Raw genomic sequence first — 26,561 nt, 5'->3', positions numbered from 1 at the left:
GTAAGGTGTGATACGGTATGGTGTGATACGGCAATTGTGATACGGTAAGGTGTGATATGTTAAGTGTGATATGGTAACTGATATGATAAGGTGTGATACGGCAAGTGTGATACGGCAACTGTGATATGGTAAATGTGATACGGCTAAGTGTGATATAGTAAGGTGTGATATGGCAAGTGTGAAAGGCTAAGTGTGATATAGTAAGGTGTCATGCGGTAAGTGTTATATGGTAAGATGTGATTTGGTAAGTGTGATACAGAAAGGTGTTATAGGGTAAGTGTGATATGCTAAGTGTGATATGGTATGGTGTGATACGTTAAGTGTGATACGGTAAGTGTGGAAGGCTAAGTGTGATATAGTAAGGTGTCATGCGGTAAGTGTGATACGGTAAGATGTGATTCGGTAAGTGTGATTCAGAAAGGTGTGATAGGGTAAGTATGATATGGTAAGGTGTGATACGGTAAGTATGAAATGGTAAGGTGTGATACGGTAAGTGTGAGTATGTGTGATACGGTAAGTGTGACACAGTAAGCGTGAGTAAGTGTGACACGGCAATTGTCAGTACATGTGGGACGTTATGTGTGATACGGCAATGTGTGATACGGCGTGGTGTGATACGGTAAGTGTGATACGGCGAGGTGTGATACAGTAAGTGTGATACGGTAAGTGCGATTATGGCAATGTGTGATGCGGTAACTTTGATACGGTAAGTGTGAGGAAGTGTGATACGGCAAGGTGTGATACGGTAAGTTTGAAAGGCTAAGTGTGATATAGTAAGGTGTCATGCGGCAAGTGTGATATGGTAAGATGTGATTCGGTAAGTGTGATACAGAAAGGTGTGATACGGTAAGTGCGATAAGGTAAGTGCGATAAGGTAAGTGCGATAAGGTAAGTGCGATAAGGTAAGTGCGATAAGGTAAATGTGATACAGTAACTGATATGGCAAGTGTGGTACGGTAAGTGTTTTAAGGTGTGATATGGCAAGTGTTACACGGTAAGGTGTGATATGGCAACTGTGATATGGTTAGTGTGACACGGTAAGTGCGATATGGTAAGTGTGATATGGTAAATGTGATATGGTAAATGTGATACGGTAAGTGTGATACAGTAAGGTGTGATACGGCAAGGTGTGTTATGGCAATTGTGATACGGTAAATTCGATACGGCAAGTGTGATATGGTAAATGTGATACGGTAAGTGTGATACAGTAACTGATATGGCAAGTGTAGTACGGTAAGTGTTGTAAGGTGTGATACGGTATGGTGTGATACAGCAATTGTGATACGGTAAGGTGTGATATGTTAAGTGTGATATGGTAACTGATATGATGAGATGTGATACGGTAAGTGTGATACGGTAAGTGTGATACGGTAAGGTGTGATACGAAACTGTGATATGGTTCGTGCGATACGGTAAGTGCGATACGGTAAGTGCGATATGGCAAGGTGTGTTACGGTAATTGTGATACAGTAAGTTTGATACGGTAAATGCGATATGGCAAGTGTGATAAGGGAAGTGTGATAAGGGAAGTGTGATAAGGGAAGTGTGATAAGGGAAGTGTGATAAGGGAAGTGTGATAAGGGAAGTGTGATAAGGGAAGTGTGATAAGGTAAGTGTGATAAGGTAAGTGTGATAAGGTAAGTGTGATAAGGTAAGTGTGATAAGGTAAGTGTGATATGGTAAGTGTGATACGGTAAGTGTTATTAGGTAAGGTGTGATACGGCAATTGTGATACGGTAAGGTGTGATATGTTAAGTGTGATATTGTAACTGATATGATAAGGTGTGATACGGTAAGTGCGATATGGTAAGTGTGATACGGCAAGGTGTGTTACGGCAATTGTGATACAGTAAATGCGATACGGCAAGTGTGATATGGTAAGTGTGGTACGGAAAGTGTGGTACAGAAAGTGTGGTACGGAAAGTGTGGTGTTAAAGTGTGGTGTTAAATTGTGGTACGGTAAGTGTGGTACGGTAAGTGTGGTACGGTAAGTGTGGTACGTTAAGTGTGATACGTTAAGTGTGGTACGGAACGTGTGGTACGAAAAGTGTGGTACGAAAATTGTGGTACGGTAAGTGTGGTATGGTAAGTGTGGTACGGCAACTGTGATATGGTTAGTGTGATACGTTAAGTGTGATACGGCAAGGTGTGTTACGGCAATTGTGATACGGTAAGGTGTGATATGTTAAGTGTGATATGGTAACTGATATGATAAGGTGTGATACGGCAAGTGTGATACGGCAAGTGTGATACGGCAAGTGTGATACGGCAAGTGTGATACGGCAAGTGTGATACGGCTAGTGTGATACGGTTAGTGTGATACGGTTAGTGTGATATGGTTAGTGTGATATGGTAAATGTGATATGGCAAGTGTGAAAGGCTAAGTGTGATATAGTAAGGTGTGATATAGTAAGGTGTGATATGGTAAGTGTGAAAGGCTAAGTGTGATATATTAAGGTGTCATGCGGCAAGTGTGATACGGTAAGATGTGATTCGGTAAGTGTGATACAGAAAGGTGTGATAGGGTAAGTGTGATATGGTAAGTGTGATATGCTAAGCGTGATATGGTATGGTGTGATACAGTAAGTGTGATACGGTAAGTGTGAAAGGCTAAGTGTGATATAGTAAGGTGTCATGCGGTAAGTGTGATACGGTAAGATGTGATTCGGTAAGTGTAATACAGAAAGGTGTGATATGGTAAGTGTGATATGGTAAGGTGTGATACGGTAAATGTGATACGGCAACTGTGATATGGTTAGTGTGATACGTTAAGTGCGATATGGTAAGTGTGATACGGCAAGGTGTGTTATGGCAATTGTGATACGGTAAATTCGATACGGCAAGTGTGATATGGTAAATGTGATATGGTAAATGTGATATGCTAAATGTGATAAGGGAAGTGTGATAAGGGAAGGGTGATACAGTAACTGATATGGCAAGTGTAGTACGGTAAGTGTTGTAAGGTGTGATACGGTATGGTGTGATACAGCAATTGTGATACGGTAAGGTGTGATATGTTAAGTGTGATATGGTAACTGATATGATAAGGTGTGATACGGTAAGTGTGATACAGTAAGGTGTGATACGGTAAGGTGTGATACGAAACTGTGATATGGTTCGTGCGATACGGTAAGTGCGATACGGTAAGTGCGATATGGCAAGGTGTGTTACGGTAATTGTGATACGGTAAATGCGATACGGTAAGTGTGATAAGGGAAGTGTGATAAGGGAAGTGTGATACAGTAACTGATATGGCAAGTGTGGTACGGTAAGTATTGTAAGGTGTGATACGGTATGGTGTGATACAGCAATTGTGATACGGTAAGGTGTGATATGTTAAGTGTGATATGGTAACTGATATGATAAGGTGTGATACGGTAAGTGTGATACAGTAAGGTGTGATACGGCAACTGTGATATGGTCCGTGCGATACGGTAAGTGCGATACGGTAAGTGCAATATGGCAAGGTGTGTTACGGTAATTGTGATACAGTAAGTTTGATACGGTAAATGCGATACGGTAAGTGTGATAAGGTAAGTGTGATAAGGTAAGTGTGATAAGGTAAGTGTGATAAGGTAAGTGTGATAAGGTAAGTGTGATAAGGTAAGTGTGATAAGGTAAGTGTGATATGGTAAGTGTGATACGGCAAGTGTGGTACGGTACGTGTTATTAGGTAAGGTGTGATACAGTATGGTGTGATACGGCAATTGTGATACGGTAAGGTGTGATATGTTAAGTGTGATATGGTGACTGATATGATCAGGTGTGATACGGTAAGTGTGATACGGCAAGTGTGATAGGATAAGGTGTGATACGGCAACTGTGATATGGTTAGTGTGATACGTTAAGTGCGATATGGTAAGTGTGGTACGGAAAGTGTGGTACGGAAAGTGTGGTACGGAAAGTGTGGTACGAAAATTGTGGTACGGTAAGTGTGGTACGGTAAGTGTGGTACGGCAACTGTGATATGGTTAGTGTGATACGTTAAGTGTGATACGGCAAGGTGTGTTACGGCAATTGTGATACGGTAAGGTGTGATATGTTAAGTGTGATGTAACTGATATAAGGTGTGATACGGCAAGTGTGATACGGCAAGTGTGATACGGCAAGTGTGATACGGCAAGTGTGATACGGCAAGTGTGATACGGCAAGTGTGATACGGTTAGTGTGATATGGTTAGTGTGATATAGTAAGGTGTGATACGGCAAGTGTGAAAGGCTAAGTGTGATATATTAAGGTGTCATGCGGTAAGTGTGATACGGTAAGATGTGATTCGGTAAGTGTGATACAGAAAGGTGTGATAGGGTAAGTGTGATATGGTAAGTGTGATATGCTAAGCGTGATATGGTATGGTGTGATACAGTAAGTGTGATACAGTAAGTGTGAAAGGCTAAGTGTGATATAGTAAGGTGTCATGCGGTAAGTGTGATACGGTAAGATGTGATTCGGTAAGTGTGATACAGAAAGGTGTGATAGGGTAAGTGTGATATGGTAAGGTGTGATATGGTAAGTGTGAGTATGTGTGATATGGTAAATGTGACACAGTAAGCATGAGTAAGTGTGACACGGCAATTGTCAGTACGTGTGTTACGTTATGTGTGATACGGCAAGGTGTGATACGGTAAGTGTGATACGGCAAGGTGTGTTACGGTAAGTGTGATACGGTAAGTGTGATACGGCGAGGTGTGATACAATAAGTGCGATACGGTAAGTGTGCTATGGTAAGTGTGAGTATGTGTGACGCCATAAATGCGATACGACAAGTGTGATACGGTAAGTGTGATATCATAAATGTGATACGGTAAGTGAGATATCATAAATGTGATACGGTAAGTGTGATACAGTAACTATGATACGGTAAGTGTGATACGGTAAGTGTGGTATGGCAACTGTGATATGGTTAGTGTGATACGTTAAGTGTGATACGGCAAGGTGTGTTACGGCAATTGTGATACGGTAAATGCGATACGGCCAGTATGATATGGTAAATGTGATACGGTAAGTGTGATATCATAAATGTGATACGGCAAGTATGATACAGTAACTGTGATACGGCAAGTGCGATGCGGTAAGGTATGATATGGTAAGTGTGATACGGTAAGTGTGATACGGTAAATGTGATACGGTAAGTCTGATACAGTATGTGCTATACGGTAAGTGTGAGTAAGTGTGAGTAAGTGTGAGTAAGTGTGAGTAAGTGTGAGTAAGTGTGAGTAAGTGTGATACGGTAAGTGCGATACGGCAAGGTGTGTTACGGTAATTGTGATACGGTCAATGCGATAAGGTAAGTGTGATATGGTAAATGTGATACGGTCACTGTGATATGGCAAGTGTGGTACGGTAAGTGTTGTAAGGTGTGATACGGTATGGTGTGATACGGCAATTGTGATAAGGTAAGGTGTGATATGTTAAGTGTGATATGGTAAGGTGTGATACGGTAAGTGTGATACGGTAAGTGTGATACGGTAAGTGTGATACGGTAAGTGTGATACGGTAAGGTGTGATACGGTAAGGTGTGATACGGCAACTGTGATACGGTAAGTGCGATATGGTAAGTGCGATACGGTAAGTAAGATATGGCAATGTGTGTTACGGTAATTGTGATACAGTAAGTTTGATACGGCAAGTGTGATACGGTAAGTGTGATACGGTAAGTGTGATACGGTAAGTGTGATACGGTAAGTGTGATACGGTAAGTGTGATCAGGTAAGTGTGATCAGGTAAGTGTGATCAGGTAAGTGTGATCAGGGAAGTGTGATCAGGGAAGTGTGATCAGGGAAGTGTGATCAGGGAAGTGTGATCAGGGAAGTGTGATACGACAAGTGTGGTACGGTAAGTGTTATAAGGTAAGGTGTGATACGGTATGGTGTGATACGGCAATTGTGATACGGTAAGGTGTGATATGTTAAGTATGATATGGTAACTGATATGATAAGGTGTGATACGGTAAGTGTGATACGGCAAGTGTGATACGGAAAGGTGTGATACAGCAACTGTGATATGGTTAGTGTGATATGGTTAGTGTGATACGTTAAGTACGATATGGTAAGTGTGATACGGCAAGTGTGATACGGTAAGGTGTGATACGGCAACTGTGATATGGTTAGTGTGATACGGCAAGGTGTGTTACGGCAATTGTGATACGGTAAATGCGATATGGTAAGTGATATGGCAAGTGTGGTACGGTAAGTGTGGTACGGTAAGTGTGGTACGGTAAGTGTGGTACGGTAAGTGTGGTACGGTAAGTGTGGTACGGTAAGTGTGGTATGGTTAGTGTGATACGTTAAGTGTGATACAGCAAGGTGTGTTACGGCAATTGTGATACGGTAAATGCGATACGGCCAGTGTGATATGGTAAATGTGATACGGTAAATGTGATACGGTAAGTATGATATGGTAAATGTGATACGGTAAGTGTGATACAGTAACTGTGATACGGCGAGTGCGATACGGTAAGTGTGATACGGTAAGTGTGATACGGTAAGTCTGATATGGTAAGTGTGAGTAAGTGTGATACGGTAAGTGCGATACGGCAAGCTGTGTTACGGTAATTGTGATACAGTATGTGTGATACGTTCAATGCGATAAGGTAAATGTGATACGGTAAGTGTGATACGGTCACTGTGATATGGCATGTGTGGTACGGTAAGTGTTGTAAGGTGTGATACGGTATGGTGTGATACGGCAATTGTGATACGGTAAGTGTGATACAGTAAGTGTGATACAGTAACTGATATGATAAGGTGTGATATGGTAAGTGTGATACAGTAAGTGTGATACGGTAAGGTGTGATACGGCAACTGTGATATGGTTAGTGTGACACGGTATGTGCGATACGGTAAGTGCGATACGGTAAGTGCGATACGGTAAGTAAGATATGGCAAGGTGTGTTACGGTAATTGTGATACAGTAAGTGTGATACGGTAAATGCAATACGGCAAGTGTGAGAAGGTAAGTGTGAGAAGGTAAGTGTGAGAAGGTAAGTGTGAGAAGGTAAGTGTGAGAAGGTAAGTGTGAGAAGGTAAGTGTGAGAAGGTAAGTGTGAGAAGGTAAGTGTGAGAAGGTAAGTGTTATATGGTAAATGTGATACGGTAAGTGTGATACAGTAACTGTGATACGGTAAGTGTTATAAGGTAAGGTGTGATACGGCAATTGTGATACGGCAATTGTGATACGGTAAGGGTGATATGGGAACTGATATGATAAGGTGTGATACGGCAAGTGTGATACGGCAAGTGTGATACGGTAAGGTGTGATACGGCAACTGTGATATGGTTAGTGTGACACGGTATGTGCGATACGGTAAGTGCGATATGGTAAGTGCGATACGGTAAGTAAGATATGGCAAGGTGTGTTACGGTAATTCTGATACAGTAAGTGTGATACGGTAAATGCGATACGGCAAGTGTGAGAAGGTAAGTGTGAGAAGGTAAGTGTGAGAAGGTAAGTGTGATACAGTAACTGTGATACGGTAACTGTGGTACGGCAAGTGTTATAAGGTATGGTGTGATACGGTATGGTGTGATACGGCAATTGTGATACGGTAAGGTGTGATATGTTAAGTGTGATATGGTAACTGATATGATAAGATGTGATACGGCAAGTGTGATATGGCAAGTGTGATACGGCAATTGTGATACGGCAAGTGTGATACGGCAACTGTGATATGGTAAATGTGATACGGCAAGTGTGAACGGCTAAGTGTGATATAGTAAGGTGTGATATGGCAAGTGTGAAAGGCTAAGTGTGATATGGTAAGGTGTGATACGGCAACTGTGATATGGTTAGTGTGACACGGTAAGTGCGATATGGTAAGTGTGATACGGCAAGGTGTGTTATGGCAATTGTGATACGGTAAATTCGATACGGCAAGTGTGATACGGTAAATGTGATATGGTAAATGTGATATGGTAAATGTGATACGGTAAGTGTGATACAGTAACTGATATGGCAAGTGTAGTACGGTAAGTGTTGTAAGGTGTGATACGGTATGGTGTGATACAGCAATTGTGATACGGTAAGGTGTGATATGTTAAGTGTGATATGGTAACTGATATGATAAGGTGTGATACGGTAAGTGTGATACGGTAAGTGTGATACGGTAAGGTGTGATACGGTAAGGTGTGATACGAAACTGTGATATGGTTCGTGCGATACGGTAAGTGCGATACGGTAAGTGCGATATGGCAAGGTGTGTTCCGGTAATTGTGATACGGTAAATGCGATACGGCAAGTGTGATAAGGGAAGTGTGATACAGTAACTGATATGGCAAGTTTGGTACGGTAAGTGTTGTAAGGTGTGATACGGTATGGTGTGATACAGCAATTGTGATATGGTAAGGTGTGATATGTTAAGTGTGATATGGTAACTGGTATGATAAGGTGTGATACGGTAAGTGTGATACAGTAAGGTGTGATACGGTAAGGTGTGATACGGCAACTGTGATATGGTCCGTGCGATACGGTAAGTGCGATACGGCAAGTGTGATAAGGGAAGTGTGATAAGGTAAGTGTGATAAGGTAAGTGTGATAAGGTAAGTGTGATGAGGTAAGTGTGATGAGGTAAGTGTGATGAGGTAAGTGTGATGAGGTAAGTGTGATGAGGTAAGTGTGATGAGGTAAGTGTGATGAGGTAAGTGTGATGAGGTAAGTGTGATGAGGTAAGTGTGATACGGCAAGTGTGGTACGGTAAGTGTTATTAGGTAAGGTGTGATACGGTATGGTGTGATATGTTAAGTGTGATATGGTAACTGATATGATAAGGTGTGATACGGTAAGTGTGATACGGCAAGTGTGATACGGTAAGGTGTGATACGGCAACTGTGATATGGTTAGTGTGATACGTTAAGTGCGATATGGTAAGTGTGCTACGGCAAGGTGTGTTACGGCAATTGTGATACAGTAAATGCGATACGGCAAGTGTGATATGGCAAGTGTGGTACGGAAAGTGTGGTACGGAAAGTGTGGTACGGAAAGTGTGGTGTTAAAGTGTGGTACGAAAATTGTTGTACGGTAAGTGTGGTACGGCAACTGTGATATGGTTAGTGTGATACGGCAAGGTGTGTTACGGCAATTGTGATACGGTAAGGTGTGATTTGTTAAGTGTGATATGATAACTGATATGATAAGGTGTGATACGGCAGGTGTGATACGGCAGGTGTGATACGGCAGGTGTGATACGGCAGGTGTGATACGGCAAGTGTGATACGGCAAGTGTGATACGGCAAGTGTGATATGGTTAGTGTGATATGGTTAGTGTGATATGGTAAATGTGATACGGCAAGTGTGAAAGGCTAAGTGTGATATAGTAAGGTGTGATATAGTAAGGTGTGATACGGTAAGTGTGAAAGGCTAACTGTGATATATTAAGGTGTCATGCGGTAAGTGTGATACGGTAAGATGTGATTCGGTAAGTGTGATACAGAAAGATGTGATAGGGTAAGTGTGATATGGTAAGTGTGATATGCTAAGCGTGATATGGTATGGTGTGATACGGTAAGTGTGAAAGGCTAAGTGTGATATAGTAAGGTGTCATGCGGTAAGTGTGATACGGTAAGATGTGATTCGGTACGTGTGATACAGAAAGGTGTGATAGGGTAAGTGTGATATGGTAAGGTGTGATATGGTAAGTGTGAGTATGTGTGATATGGTAAATGTGACACAGTAAGCATGAGTAAGTGTGACACGGCAATTGTCAGTACGTGTGTTACGTTATGTGTGATACGGCAAGGTGTGATACAGTAAGTGTGATACGGCAAGGTGTGTTACGGTAAGTGTGATACGGCGAGGTGTGATACAATAAGTGCGATACGGTAAGTGTGCTATGGTAAGTGTGAGTATGTGTGACGCCATAAATGCGATACGACAAGTGTGCTACGGTAAGTGAGATATCATAAATGTGATACGGTAAGTGAGATATCATAAATGTGATGCGGTAAGTGAGATATCATAAATGTGATACGGTAAGTGTGATACAGTAACTATGATACGGTAAGTGTGATACGGTAAGTGTGATACGGTAAGTGTGATACAGTAAGTGTGATAAGGTAAGTGTGATAAGTTAAGTGTGATAAGTTAAGTGTGATAAGGTAAGTGTGATATGGTAAATGTGATATGGTAAATTTGATACAGTAACTGTGATATGGCAAGTGTGGTACGGTAAGTGTTATAAGGTAAGGTGTGATACGGTATGGTGTGATATGGCAATTGTGATACGGTAAGGTGTGATATGTTAAGTGTGACATGGTAACTGATATGATAAGGTGTGATACGGTAAGTGTGATATGGTAAGTGTGATACGGTAAGGTGTGATACGGCAACTGTGATATGGTTAGTGTGATACGTTAAATGCGATATGTTAAGTGTGATACGGCAAGGTGTGTTACGGCAATTGTGATACGGTAAGTGTGATATGGTAAGTGTCATACGGAAAGTGTGGTACGGAAAGTGTGGTACGGTAAGTGTGAAAGGCTAAATGTGATATAGTAAGGTGTCATGCAGTAAGTGTGATACGGTAAGGTGTGATACGGCAACAGTGATATGGCTAGTGTGACACAATAAGTGCGATACGGTAAGTGCGATACGGTAAGTGCGATACGGTAAGTGCGATACGGCAAGGTGTGTTACGGTAATTGTGATACAGTAAGTGTGATACGGTAAATGCGAAACGGCAAGTGTGATAAGGTAAGTGTGATAAGGTAAGTGTGATAAGGTAAGTGTGATGCAGTAACTGTGATATGGCAAGTGTGGTACGGTAAGCGTTATAAGGTAAGGTGTGATACGGTATGGTGTGATACGGCAATTGTGATACGGTAAGGTGTGATATGTTAAGTGTGATATGGTAACTGATATGATACCTGGGCAGGACCGGAACCAATGTCCTAGGGGGAGTGTTTGCTAGTGCTGTTGGGGAGGAGTTAAACTAATATTGCAGGGGGATGGGAACCTATGCAGGGAGACAGAGGGAGACAAAAATGAGGCAAAAGCAAAAGACAGAAAGGAGATGAGGAAAAGTGGAGGGCAGAGAAACCCAAGGCAAAGAACAAAAAGGGCCACTGTACAGCAAAATTCTAAAAGGACAAAGGGTGTTAAAAAAGCAAGCCTGAAGGCTTTGTGTCTTAATGCAAGGAGTATCCGCAATAAGGTGGATGAATTAACTGTGCAAATAGATGTTAACAAATATGATGTGATTGGGATTACGGAGACGTTGCTCCAGGATGATCAGGGCTGGGAGCTCAACATCCAGGGGTATTCAACATTCAGGAAGGATAGAATAAAAGGAAAAGGAGGTGGGGTAGCATTGCTGGTTAAAGAGGAGATTAATGCAATAGTTAGGAAAGACATTAGCTTGGATGATGTGGAATCTATATGGGTAGAGCTGCAGAACACTAAAGGGCAAAAATCGTTAGTGGGAGTTGTGTACAGACCTCCAAACAGTAGTAGTGATGTTGGGGAGGGCATCAAACAGGAAATTAGGAGTGCATGTAATAAAGGTGCAGCAGTTATAATGGGTGACTTTAATATGCACATAGATTGGGCTAGCCAAACTGGAAGCAATACGGTGGAGGAGGATTTCCTGGTGTGCATAAGGGATGGTTTTCTAGACCAATATGTTGAGGAACCAACTAGGGGGGAGGCCATCTTAGACTGGGTGTTGTGTAATGAGAGAGGATTAATTAGCAATCTCGTTGTGCGAGGCATTTGGGGAAGAGTGACCATAATATGGTGGAATTCTGCATTAGGATGGAGAATGAAACAGTTAATTCAGAGACCATGGTCCAGAACTTAAAGAAGGGTAACTTTGAAGGTATGAGGCATGAATTGGCTAGGATAGATTGGCGAATGATACTTAAGGGGTTGACTGTGGATGGGCAATGGCAGACATTTAGAGACCGCATAGATGAATTACAACAATTGTACATTCCTGTCTGGCGTAAAAATAAAAAAGGGAAGGTGGCTCAACCGTGGCTATCAAGGGAAATCAGGGATAGTATTAAAGCCAAGGAAATGGCATACAAATTGGCCAGAAATAGCAGCGAACCTGGGGACTGGGAGAAATTTAGAACTCAGCAGAGGAGAACAAAGGGTTTGATTAGGGCAGGGAAAATGGAGTACGAGAAGAAGCTTGCAGGGAACATTAAGGCGGATTGCAAAAGTTTCTATAGGTATGTAAAGAGAAAAAGGTTAGTAAAGACAAACGTAGGTCCCCTGGAGTCAGAATCAGGGGAAGTCATAACGGGGAACAAAGAAATGGCAGACCAATTGAACAAGTACTTTGGTTCAGTATTCACTAAGGAGGACACAAACAACCTTCCGGATATAAAAGGGGTCAGAGGGTCTAGTAAGGAGGAGGAACTGAGGGAAATCTTTATTAGTCGGGAAATTGTGTTGGGGAAATTGATGGGATTGAAGGCCGATAAATCCCCAGGGCCTGATGGACTGCATCCCAGAGTACTTAAGGAGGTGGCCTTGGAAATAGCGGATGCATTGACAGTCATTTTCCAACATTCCATTGACTCTGGATCAGTTCCTATCGAGTGGAGGGTAGCCAATGTAACCCCACTTTTTAAAAAAGGAGGGAGAGAGAAAGCAGGGAATTATAGACCGGTCAGCCTGACCTCAGTAGTGGGTAAAATGATGGAATCAATTATTAAGGATGTCATAGCAGCGCATTTGGAAAATGGTGACATGATAGGTCCAAGTCAGCATGGATTTGTGAAAGGGAGATCATGCTTGACAAACCTCCTGGAATTTTTTGAGGATGTTTCCAATAAAGTGGACAAAGGAGTAGCAGTTGATGTGGTATATTTGGACTTTCAGAAGGCTTTCGACAAGGTCCCACACAGGAGATTAATGTGCAAAGTTAAAGCACATGGGATTGGGGGTAGTGTGCTGACGTGGATTGAGAACTGGTTGTCAGACAGGAAGCAAAGAGTAGGAGTAAATGGGTACTTTTCGGAATGGCAGGCAGTGACTAGTGGGGTACCGCAGGGTTCTGTGCTGGGGCCCCAGCTGTTTACATTGTACATTAATGATTTAGACGAGGGGATTAAATGTAGTATCTCCAAATTTGCGGATGACACTAAGTTGGGTGGCAGTGTGAGCTGCGAGGAGGATGCTATGAGGCTGCAGAGTGACTTGGATAGGTTAGGTGAGTGGGCAAATGCGTGGCAGATGAAGTATAATGTGGATAAATGTGAGGTTATCCACTTTGGTGGTAAAAACAGAGAGACAGACTATTATCTGAATGGTGGCAGATTAGGAAAAGGGGAGGTGCAACGAGACCTGGGTGTCATGGTACATCAGTCATTGAAGGTTGGCATGCAGGTACAGCAGGCAGTTAAGAAAGCAAATGGCATGTTGGCCTTCATAGCGAGGGGATTTGAGTACAGGGGCAGGGAGGTGTTGCTACAGTTGTACAGGGCCTTGGTGAGGCCACACCTGGAGTATTGTGTACAGTTTTGGTCTCCTAACTTGAGGAAGGACATTCTTGCTATTGAGGGAGTGCAGCGAAGATTCACCAGACTGATTCCCGGGATGGTGGGACTGACCTATCAAGAAAGACTGGATCAACTGGGCTTGTATTCACTGGAGTTCAGAAGAGTGAGAGGGGACCTCATAGAAACGTTTAAAATTCTGACGGGTTTGGACAGGTTGGATGCAGGAAGAATGTTCCCAATGTTGGGGAAGTCCAGAACCAGAGGTCACAGTCTAAGGATAAGGGGTAAGCCATTTAGGACCGAGATAAGGAGAAACTTCTTCACCCAGAGAGTGGTGAACCTGTGGAATTCTCTACCACAGAAAGTAGTTGAGGCCAATTCACTAAATATATTCAAAAGGGAGTTAGATGAAGTTAGATGGGATCAAGGGGTATGGCGTGAAAGCAGGAAGGGGGTACTGAAGTTTCATGTTCAGCCATGAACTCACTGAATGGCGGTGCAGGCTATAAGGGCTGAATGGCCTGCTCCTGCACATATTTTCTATGTTTCTATAAGGTGTGATACGGTAAGTGTGATACAGTAAGTGTGATACGGCAAGTGTGATATGGTTAGTGTGATACGTTAACTGCGATATGGTAAGTGTGAAACGGCAAGGTGTGTTACGGCAATTGTGATACGGTAAGGTGTGATATGTTAAGTGTGATATGGTAACTGATATGATAAGGTGTGATACGCTAAGTGTGATACGGTAAGTGTGATACAGTAAGGTGTGATACGGTAAGGTGTGATACGGCAACTGTGATACGGTAAGTGCGATACGGTAAGTGCGATATGGTAAGTGCGATACGGGAAGTAAGATATGGCAATGTGTGTTACGGTAATTGTGATACAGTAAGTTTGATACGGCAAGTGTGATAAGGGAAGTGTGATAAGGGAAGTGTGATAAGGGAAGTGTGATAAGGGAAGTGTGATAAGGGAAGTGTGATATGGTAAATGTGGTACGGTAAGTGTGATACAGTAACTGATATGGCAAGTGTGGTACGGTAAGTGTTATAAGGTAAGGTGTGATACGGTATGGTGTGATACGGCAATTGTGATACGGTAAGGTGTGATATGTTAAGTGTGATATGGTAACTGATATGATAAGGTGTGATACGGTAAGTGTGATACGGTAAGTGTGATACAGTAAGTGTGATAATGCAAGTGTGATATGGCTAGTGTGATACGTTAACTGCGATATGGTAAGTGTGATACGGCAAGGTGTGTTACGGCAATTGTGATACGGTGAGGTGTGATACGTTAAGTGTGATATGGTAACTGATACGGCAAGTGTGATACGGCAAGTGTGATACGGCAAGTGTGATACGGCAAGTGTGATACGGCAAGTGTGATATGGCAAGTGTGATACGGTTAGTGTGATATGGTAAATGTGATACGGCAAGTGTGAAAGGCTAAGTGTGATATAGTAAGGTGTGATATAGTAAGGTGTGATATAGTAAGGTGTGATATAGTAAGGTGTGATATAGTAAGGTGTGATACGGTAAGTGTGAAAGGCTAAGTGTGATATATTAAGGTGTCATGCGGTAAGTGTGATATGGTAAGATGTGATTCGGTAAGTGTGATACAGAAAGGTGTGATAGGGTAAGTGTGATATGGTAAGTGTGATATGCTAAGCGTGATATGGTATGGTGTGATACAGTAAGTGTGATATATTAAGGTGTCATGCGGTAAGTGTGATACGGTAAGATGTGATTCGGTAAGTGTGATACAGAAAGGTGTGATAGGGTAAGTGTGATATGGTAAGTGTGATATGCTAAGCGTGATATGGTATGGTGTGATACAGTAAGTGTGATACAGTAAGTGTGAAAGGCTAAGTGTGATATAGTAAGGTGTCATGCGGTAAGTGTGATACGGTAAGATGTGATTCGGTAAGTGTGATACAGAAAGGTGTGATAGGGTAAGTGTGATATGGTAAGGTGTGATATGGTAAGTGTGAGTATGTGTGATATGGTAAATGTGACACAGTAAGCATGAGTAAGTGTGACACGGCAATTGTCAGTACGTGTGTTACGTTATGTGTGATACGGCAAGGTGTGATACGGTAAGTGTGATACGGCAAGGTGTGTTACGGCAAGTGTGATACGGTTAGTGTGATATGGTTAGTGTGATATGTTAAATGTGATACGGCAAGTGTGAAAGGCTAAGTGTGATATAGTAAGGTGTGATATAGTAAGATGTGATATAGTAAGGTGTGATATAGTAAGGTGTGATATAGTAAGGTGTGATATAGTAAGGTGTGATATGGTAAGGTGTGATATAGTAAGGTGTGATACGGCAACTGTGATATGGTTAGTGTGATACGGCAAGGTGTGTTACGGCAATTGTGATACAGTAAATTCGATATGGTAAGTGATATGGCAAGTGTGATACGCCAAGTGTGGTACGGTAAGTGTGGTACGGTAAGTGTGGTACGGTAAGTGTGGTACGGCAACTGTGATATGGTTAGTGTGATACGTTAAGTGTGATACGGCAAGGTGTGTTACGGCAATTGTGATACGGTAAATGCGATACGGCCAGTGTGATATGGTAAATGTGATACGGTAAGTATGATATCATAAATGTGATACGGCGAGTGCGATACGGTAAGGTGTGATACGGTAAGTGTGATACGGTAAGTCTGATACAGTATGTGTGATACGGTAAGTGTGAGTAAGTGTGAGTAATTGTGATACGGTAAGTGCGATACGGCAAGGTGTGTTACGGTAATTGTGATACAGTATGTGTGATACGTTCAATGCGATAAGGTAAATGTGATACGGTAAGTGTGATACGGTCACTGTGATATGGCAAGTGTGGTACGGTAAGTGGTGTAAGGTGTGATACGGTATGGTGTGATACGGCAATTGTGATACGGTAAGTGTGATACAGTAAGTGTGATATGGTAACTGATATGATAAGGTGTGATATGGTAAGTGTGATACGGTAAGGTGTGATACGGCAACTGTGATATGGTTAGTGTGACACGGTATGTGTGACACGGTATGTGTGACACGGTATGTGCGATACGGTAAGTAAGATATGGCAAGGTGTGTTACGGTAATTGTGATACAGTAAGTGTGATACGGTAAATGCGATACGGCAAGTGTGAGAAGGTAAGTGTGAGAAGGTAAGTGTGAGAAGGTAAGTGTGAGAAGGTAAGTGTGAGAAGGTAAGTGTGAGAAGGTAAGTGTGAGAAGGTAAGTGTGAGAAGGTAAGTGTTATATGGTAAATGTGATACAGTAACTGTGATATGGCAAGTGTGGTACGGTAAGTGTTATAAGGTATGGTGTGATACGGCAATTGTGATACGGTAAGGTGTGATATGTTAAGTGTGATATGGTAACTGATATGATAAGGTGTGATACGGCAAGTGTGATACGGCAAGTGTGATATAGTAAGGTGTGATATGGCAAGTGTGAAAGGCTAAGTGTGATATAGTAAGGTGCCATGCGGTAAGTGTGATATGGTAAGATGTGATTTGGTAAGTGTGATACAGAAAGGTGTGATAGGGTAAGTGTGATAGGGTAAGTGTGATACCTTATCGCACTTACCTTATCGCACTTGCCTTATCGCACTTACCTTATCGCACTTGCCTTATCGCACTTGCCGTAACACACCTTGCGGAATCGCACTTACCGCATCGCAATTACCGTATCGCACTTACCGTATCGCACTTACCGTGTCACACTAGCCATATCACAGTTGCCGTATCACACCTTACCATATCACACTTACTGCATGACACCTTACTATATCACACTTAGCCTTTCACACTTACCGTATCACACTTACTGTATCACACTTACTGTAAGTGTGAAATGCTAAGTGTGATATAGTTAGGTGTCATACGGTAAGTGTGATATGGTAAGTGTGATATGGTGTGGTGTGATACAGTAAGTGTGAGCAAGTGTGAGTAAGTGTGATACGGTAAGAGTGACATGGTAAGCCTGATACGGCAAGGTGTGATACGATAATTGTGATACGGTAAAGTATGAGTAAGTGTGATACGCTAAATGCGACACGGCAAGTGTGATACGGTAAATGTGATACGGTAAGTGTGATACAGTATGTGTGATATGGTAAGTGTGATACAGTAAGATGTGATGTGGTAAGTGTGATACTGTAAGTGTGAGTAAGTGTGATACAGTAAGTCTGAGTAAGTGTGATATGGTAAGTGTGATATGGCAGGGTGTGATACGGCAAGGTGTGATACGGTAAGCTGTGATATGGTATGGTTTGATAGCGTAAGTGTGATACGGTAAGTGTGACACGGCATGTGTGACATGGCAAGTGTGACATGGTAAGGGTGATATGGTAAGTATGATACGGTAAATGTGATATGGTAAGATGTGATACGGCAAGTGTGATATGGTAAGTGTGATACGGTAAGTGTGATACGGTAAGTAAGATACGGCAAGGTGTGTTAAGGTAATTGTGATACAGTAAGTGTGATACGGTAAATGCGATATGACAAGTGTGATACGGTAAGTGTGATACGGCAACTGTGGTATGGTTAGTGTGACATGGTAAGTGCGATATGGTAAGTGTGTGATACAGTAAATGGGATTCGGTAAGTGTGTGTATGTGAGATATGTTAAGTGCGATATGGTAAGTGTGATACGGCAAGGTGTGTTACGGCAATTGTGATACGGTAAATGCGATACGGTAAGTGTGTTACGGTAAGTGTGAAAGGCTAAGGGTGATTTAGTAAGGTGTCATGCGGTAAGCTTGATAGGGTAAGATGTGATTCGGTAAGTGTGATTAAGTGCGACACGGTAAGTGCGACACGGTAAGTGCGACACGGTAAGTGCGACACGGTAAGTGCGACACGGTAAGTGCGACACGGTAAGTGCGATACGGCAATGTGTGTTACGGTAATTGTGATACAGTAAGTGTGATACGGTAAATGCGATACGGCAAGTGTGATGAGGTAAGTGTGATATGGTAAATGTGATACTGTAAGTGTGATACAGTAACTGTGATATGGCAAGTGTGGTACGGTAAGTGTTATAAGGTAAGGTGTGATACGGTATGGTGTGATACGGCAATTGTGATACGGTAAGGTGTGATATGTTAAGTGTGATATGGTAACTGATATGATAAGGTGTGATACGGTAAGTGTGATACACAAGTGTGATACGGTAAGGTGTGATACGGTAACTGTGATATGGTTAGTGTGTTACGGTAAGTGTGAAAGGCTAAGTGTGATATAGTAAGGTGTCATGCGGTAAGCGTGATACGGTAAGATGTGATTCGGTAAGATGTGATTCGGTAAGTGTGATACGGTAAATGCGATACGGTAAATGCGATAAGGTAAGTGTGATAAGGTAAGTGTGATAAGGTAAGTGTGATAAGGTAAGTGTGATAAGGTAAGTGTGATAAGGTAAGTGTGATAAGGTAAGTGTGATATGGTAAATGTGATACGGTAAGTGTGATACAGTAACTGTGATACGGCAAGTGTGGTACGGTAAGTGTTATAAGGTAAGGTGTGATACGGTATGGTGTGATACGGCAATTGTGATACGGTAAGGTGTGATATGTTAAGTGTGATATGGTAACTGATAATATAAGGTGTGATACGGTAAGTGTGATACAGTAAGTGTGATAAGGCAACTGTGATATCGTTAGTGTGACACGGTAAATGCGATACGGCAAGTGTGATACGGAAAGTGTGGTACGGAAAGTGTGGTATGGAAAGTGTGGTACGGTAAGTGTGATACAGTAAGTGTGAAAGGCTAAGTGTGATATAGTAAGGTGTCATGCAGTAAGTGTGATACGGTAAGATGTGATTCGGTAAGTGTGATACAGTAAGGTGTGATACGGCAACTGTGATATGGTTAGTGTGACACGGTAAGTGCGATACGGTAAGTGCGATACGGCAAGGTGTGTTACAGTAATTGTGATACAGTAAGTGTGATACGGTAAGTGTGAAAGGCTAAGTGTAATATAGTGAGGTGTCATGCAGTAAGTCTGATACGGTAAGGTGTGATATGGCAACTGTGATATGGCTAGTGTGACACGGTAAGTGCGATACGGTAAGTGCGATACGGTAAGTGCGATACGGCAAGGTGTGTTGCAGTAATTGTGATACAGTAAGTGTGATACGGTAAGTGTTAAAGGCTAAGTGTAATATAGTGAGGTGTCATGCAGTAAGTGTGATACGGCAACTGTGATATGGCTAGTGTGACACGGTAAGTGCGATACGGTAAGTGCGATACGGCAAGGTGTGTTACGGTAATTGTGATACAGTAAGTGTGATACGGTAAATGCGATACGGCAAGTGTGATAAGGTAAGTGTGATAAGGTAAGTGTGATAAGGTAAGTGTGATAAGGTAAGTGTGATAAGGTAAGTGTGATAAGGTAAGTGTGATATGGTAAATGTGATGCAGTAACTGTGATGCAGTAACTGTGATATGGTAAGTGTGGTACGGTAAGTGTTATAAGGTAAGGTGTGATACGGTATGGTGTGATACGGCAATTGTGATACGGTAAGGTGTGATATGTTAAGTGTGATATGGTAACTGATACGATAAGGTGTGATACGGTAAGTGTGATATGGTTAGTGTGATACGTTAAGTGCGATATGGTAAGTGTGAAACGGCAAGGTGTGTTACGGCAATTGTGATACGGTAAGGTGTGATATGTTAAGTGTGATATGGTAACTGATACGATAAGGTGTGATACGGTTAGTGTGATATGTTAAGTGCGATATGGTAAGTGTGATACGGCAAGGTGTGTTACGGCAATTGTGATACGGCAAGTGTGATATGGTAAATGTGATATGGTAAGTGTGATATGGTATGGTGTGATACAGTAAGTGTGATACGGTAAGTGTGAAAGGCTAAGTGTGATATAGTAAGGTGTCATGCAGTAAGTGTGATACGGTAAGATGTGATTCGGTAAGTGTGATACAGAAAGGTGTGATAGGCTAAGTGTGATATGGTAAGGTGTGATACGGTAAGTGTGATATGGCAACTGTGATATGGTTAGTGTGATACGTTAAGTGCGATATGGTAATTGTGATAAGGCAAGGTGTGTTACGGCAATTGTGATACGGTAAATGCGAAACGGCAAGTGTGATATGGTAAATGTGATACGGTAAGTGTGATATGGTAAGTGTGATACAGTAAGTGTGATACGGTAAGTGTGAAAGGCTAAGTGTGATATAGTAAGGTGTCATGCAGTAAGTGTGTTACGGTAAGATGTGATTCGGTAAGTGTGATACAGAAAGGTGTGATAGGGTAAGTGTGATATGGTAAGGTGTGATACGGTAAGTGTGAGTATGTGTGATACAGTAAGTGTGACACAGTAAGCGTGAGTAAGTGTGACACGGCAATTGTCAGTAAGTGTGTTGCGTTATGAGTGATACGGTAAGTGTGATACGGCAAGATGTGTTACGGTAAGTGTGATACGGCGAGGTGTGATACAGTAAGTGCGATACGGTAAGTGTGCTATGGTAAGTGTGACACCATAAATGCGATACGACAAGTGTGATACGGTAAGTGTGATATAAATGTGATATGGTAAGTGCGATACAGTAACTGTGATATGGCAAGTGTGATACGGTAAGGTATGATACGGTAAGTGTGATACGGTATTTGTGATACGGTAAGTGTGATACAGTAAGATGTGAAGTGGTAAGTGTGATGCAGTAAGTGTGAGTAAGTATGATACGGTAAGTGTGATATGGTAAGCATGATACGGCAAGGTGTGATACGATAATTGTGATACGGTAAGTATGAGTAAGTGTGATACGGTAAATGCGACACGGCAAGTGTGATACGGTACGCGTGATATGGTAAATGTGATACGGTAAGTCTGATACAGCATGTGTGATAATGTAAGTGTGATACAGTAAGATGTGATGTAAGTGTGATACAGTAAGTCTGAGTTAGTGTGATACGGTAAGTGTGATTATGGTAAGCATGATACGGCAGGGTGTGATACGGCAAGGTGTGATACGGTAAGTGTGGTACGGTAAGTGTGAGGAAGTGTGATACAGCAAGGTGTGATACGGTAAGCGTGATACGGTAAGTGTGATAAGGCAAATGCAATGCGTCAAGTGTGATACGGTAAGTGTGGTACGATACGGTATGATACGGTAAGTATGATACAGTAAATGTGATACGGTAAGCTGTGATACCTTAAGGTTTGATAGCGTAAGTGTGATACGGTAAGTGTGACACGGCATGTGTGACATGGCAAGTGTGACACGGTAAGGGTGATATGGTAAGTATGATACGGTAAATGTGATATGGTAAGGTGTGATACGGTAAGGTGTGATACGGCAAGTTTGATATGGTAAGTGTGATACGGTAAGTGTGATACGGTAAGTAAGATACGGCAAGGTGTGTTACGGTAATTGTGATACAGTAAGTGTGATACGGTAAATGCGATACGACAAGTGTGATATGGTAAGTGTGATACGGTAAGGTGTGATACGGCAACTGTGGTATGGTTAGTGTGACACGGTAAGTGCAATACAGTAAGTGTGTGATACAGTAAATGGGATTCGGTAAGTGATATGTTAAGTGAGATACGTTAAGTGCGATATGGTAAGTGTGATACGGCAAGGTGTGTTACGGCAATTGTGATACGGTAAATGCGATACGGTAAGTGTGTTACGGTAAGTGTGAAAGACTAAGTGTGATATAGTAAGGTGTCATGCGGTAAGCGTGATACAGTAAGATGTGATTCGGTAAGTGTGAGTAAGTGCAACACGGTAAGTGCGACACGGTAAGTGCGATATGGCAAGTGTGATAAGGTAAGTGTGATACAGTAACTGTGATATGGCAAGTGTGGTACAGTAAGTGTTATAAGGTAAGGTGTGATACGATATGGTGTGATACGGCAATTGTGATATGGTAAGGTGTGATATGTTAAGTGTGATATGGTAACTGACATGATAAGGTGTGATACGGTAAGTGTGATACGGCAAGTGTGATATGGTAAGGTGTGATACGGCAACTGTGATATGGTTAGTGTGTTATGGTAAGTGTGAAAGGCTAAGTGTGATATAATAAGGTGTCATGCGGTAAGCGTGATACGGTAAGATGTGATTCGGTAAGATGTGATTCGGTAAGATGTGATTCGGTAAGTGTGAGTAAGTGTGAGTAAGTGTGATACGGTAAGTGTGATACGGTAAATGCGATACGGCAAGTGTGATAAGGTAAGTGTGATAAGGTAAATGTGATATGGTAAATGTGATACGGTAACTGTGATACGGCAAGTGTGGTACGGTAAGTGTTATAAGGTAAGGTGTGATACGGTATGGTGTGATACGGTATGGTGTGATACGGCAATTGTGATACGGTAAGGTGTGATATGTTAAGTGTGATATGGTAATTGATAAGATAAGGTGTGATACGGTAAGTGTGATACAGTAAGTGTGATATGGTAAGGTGTGATACGGCAACTGTGATATGGTTAGTGTGACACGGTAAGTGCGATACGGTAAGTGCGATACGGTAAGTGCGATACGGCAAGGTGTGTTACGGTAATTGTGATACAGTAAGTGTGATACGGTAAATGCGATACGGCAAGTGCGATAAGGTAAGTGTGATAAGGTAAGTGTGATAAGGTAAGTGTGATAAGGTAAGTGTGATATGGTAATTGTGATATGGTAATTGTGATATGGTAATTGTGATATGGTAAATGTGATATGGTAAATGTGATACAGTAACTGTGATATGGCAAGTGTGGTACGGTAAGTGTTATAAGGTAATGTGTGATACGGTATGGTGTGATACGGCAATTGTGATACTGTAAGGTGTGATATGTTAAATGTGATATGGCAACTGATATGATAAGGTGTGATACGGTAAGTGTGATACGGCAACTGTGATATGGTTAGTGTGATACGTTAACTGCGATATGTTAAGTGTGATACGCCAAGGTGTGTTACGGCAAGTGTGATAAGGTAAATGCGATACGGCAAGTGTGATATGGTAAGTGTGGTACGGAATGTGTGGTACGGTAAGTGTGATACAGTAAGTGTGATACAGTAAGTGTGAAAGGCTAAGTGTGATATAGTAAGGTGTCATGCAGTAAGTGTGATACGGTAAGATGTGATTCGGTAAGTGTGATACAGTAAGGCGTGATACGGCAACTGTGATATGGTTAGTGTGACACGGTAAGTGCGATACGGTAAGTGCGATATGGTAAGTGTGATACGGCAAGGTGTGTTACGGTAATTGTGATACAGTAAGTGTGATCCGGTAAATGCGATACGGCAAGTGTGATAAGATAAGTGTGATAAGGTAAGTGTGATAAGTCAAGTGTGATAAGGTAAATGTGATATGGTAAATGTGATATGGTAAATGTAATACAGTATCTGTGATATGGCAAGTGTGGTACGGTAAGTGTTATAAGGTAAGGTGTGATACGGTATGGTGTGATACGGCAATTGTGATACGGTAAGGTGTGATATGTTAAGTGTGATATGGCAACTGATATGATAAGGTGTGATACGGTAAGTGTGATACGGCAACTGTGATATGGTTAGTGTGATACGTTAACTGCGATATGGTAAGTGTGATACGCCAAGGTGTGTTACGGCAATTGTGATAAGGTAAATGCGATACGGCAAGTGTGATATGGTAAGTGTGGTACGGAATGTGTGGTACGGTAAGTGTGATACGGTAAGTGTGAAAGGCTAAGTGTGATATAGTAAGGTGTCATGCAGTAAGTGTGATACGGTAAGATGTGATTCGGTAAGTGTGATAGAGTAAGGTGTGATACGGCAACTGTGATATGGTTAGTGTGACACGGTAAGTGCGATAAGGTAAGTGCGATATGGTAAGTGCGATACGGCAAGGTGTGTTACGGTAATAGTGATACAGTAAATGTGATCCGGTAAATGCAATACGGCAAGTGTGATAAGGTAAGTGTGATAAGGTAAGTGTGATAAGGTAAGTGTGATAAGTTAAGTGTGATAAGTTAAGTGTGATAAGTTAAGTGTGATAAGTTAAGTGTGATAAGTTAAGTGTGATATGGTAAATGTGATATGGTAAATGTGATACAGTAACTGTGATATGGCAAGTGTGGTACGGTAAGTGTTATAAGGTAAGGTGTGATACGGTATGGTGTGATACGGCAATTGTGATACGGTATGGTGTGATATGTTAAGTGTGATATGGTAACTGATATGATAAGGTGTGATACGGTAAGTGTGATACGGCAACTGTGATATGGTTAGTGTGATACGTTAAATGCGATATGTTAAGTGTGGTATGGTAAGTGTGGTACGGAAAGTGTGGTACGGAAAGTGTGATCCAGTAAGTGTGATACGGTAACTGTGAAAGGCTAAGTGTGATATAGTAAGGTGTCATGCAGTAAGTGTGATACGGCAACTGTGATATGGCTAGTGTGACACGGTAAGTGCGATACGGTAAGTGCGATACGGTAAGTGCGATACGGCAAGGTGTGTTACGGTAATTGTGATACAGTAAGTGTGATCCGGTAAATGCAATACGGCAAGTGTGATAAGGTAAGTGTGATAAGGTAAGTGTGATAAGCTAAGTGTGATAAGCTAAGTGTGATAAGCTAAGTGTGATAAGCTAAGTGTGATAAGCTAAGTGTGATAAGCTAAGTGTGATAAGCTAAGTGTGATAAGCTAAGTGTGATAAGCTAAGTGTGATAAGCTAAGTGTGATAAGCTAAGTGTGATAAAGTATCTGTGATATAGTAACTGTGATATGGCAAGTGTGGTACGGTAAGTGTTATAAGGTAAGGTGTGATACGGTATGGTGTGATACGGCAATTGTGATACGGTAAGGTGTGATATGTTAAGTGTGATATGGTAACTGATATGATAAGGTGTGATACGGTAAGGTGTGATACGGCAACTGTGATATGGTTAGTGTGATACGTTAAATGCGACATGTTAAGTGTGATACGGCAAGGTGTATTACGGCAATTGTGATACGGTAAAGGCGATACGGCAAGTGTGGTACGGAGAGTGTGGTACGGAGAGTGTGGTACGGAGAGTGTGGTACGGAGAGTGTGGTACGGAGAGTGTGGTACGGAGAGTGTGGTACGGAGAGTGTGGTACGGAGAGTGTGGCACGGAGAGTGTGGTACGGAAAGTGTGGTACGGAAAGTGTGATACGGTAACTGTGAAAGGCTAAGTGTGATATAGTAAGGTGTCATGCAGTAAGTGTGATACGGTAAGGTGTGATGCGGCAACTGTGATATGGCTAGTGTGACACGGTAAGTGCGATACGGTAAGTGCGATACGGTAAGTGCGATACGGCAAGGTGTGTTACGGTAATTGTGATACGGTAAGTGTGATACAGTAAATGCGATACGGCAAGTGTGATAAGGTAAGTATGATAAGGTAAGTGTGATAAGGTAAGTGTGATAAGGTAAGTGTGATAAGGTAAGTGTGATAAGGTAAGTGTGATAAGGTAAGTGTGATAAGGTAAGTGTGATAAGGTAAGTGTGATATGGTAAATGTGATATGGTAAATGTGATGCAGTAACTGTGATGCAGTAACTGTGATATGGCAAGTGTGGTACGGTAAGGTGTGATACGGTATGGTGTGATACGGCAATTGTGATACGGTAAGGTGTGATATGTTAAGTGTGATATGGTAACTGATATGATAAGGTGTGATACGGTAAGTGTGATACAGTAAGTGTGATACGGCAAGTGTGAAACGTTAACTGTGATATGGTAAGTGTGAAACGGCAAGGTGTGTTACGGCAATTGTGATACGGTAAGGTGTGATATGTTAAGTGTGATATGGTAACTGATACGATAAGGTGTGATACGGTAAGTGTGATACGGTAAGTGTGATACGGCAACTGTGATATGGTAAGTGTGATACGTTAACTGCGATATGGTAAGTGTGATACGGCAAGGTGTGTTACGGCAATTGTGATACGGTAAATGCGATACGGCAAGTGTGATATGGTAAATGTGATACGGTAAGTGTGATATGGTAAGTGTGATATGGTATGGTGTGATACGGTAAGTGTGAAAGGCCAAGTGTGATATAGTAAGGAGTCATGCAGTAAGTGTGATACGGTAAGATGTGATTCGGTAAGTGTGATACTGAAAGGTGTGATAGGGTAAGTGTGATA

Source organism: Pristiophorus japonicus, chromosome 15 (assembly GCF_044704955.1).
Source record: "Pristiophorus japonicus isolate sPriJap1 chromosome 15, sPriJap1.hap1, whole genome shotgun sequence".
In the NCBI taxonomy this organism is placed as follows: Eukaryota; Metazoa; Chordata; class Chondrichthyes; family Pristiophoridae; genus Pristiophorus; species Pristiophorus japonicus.
This window is presented reverse-complemented; position numbering follows the sequence as displayed.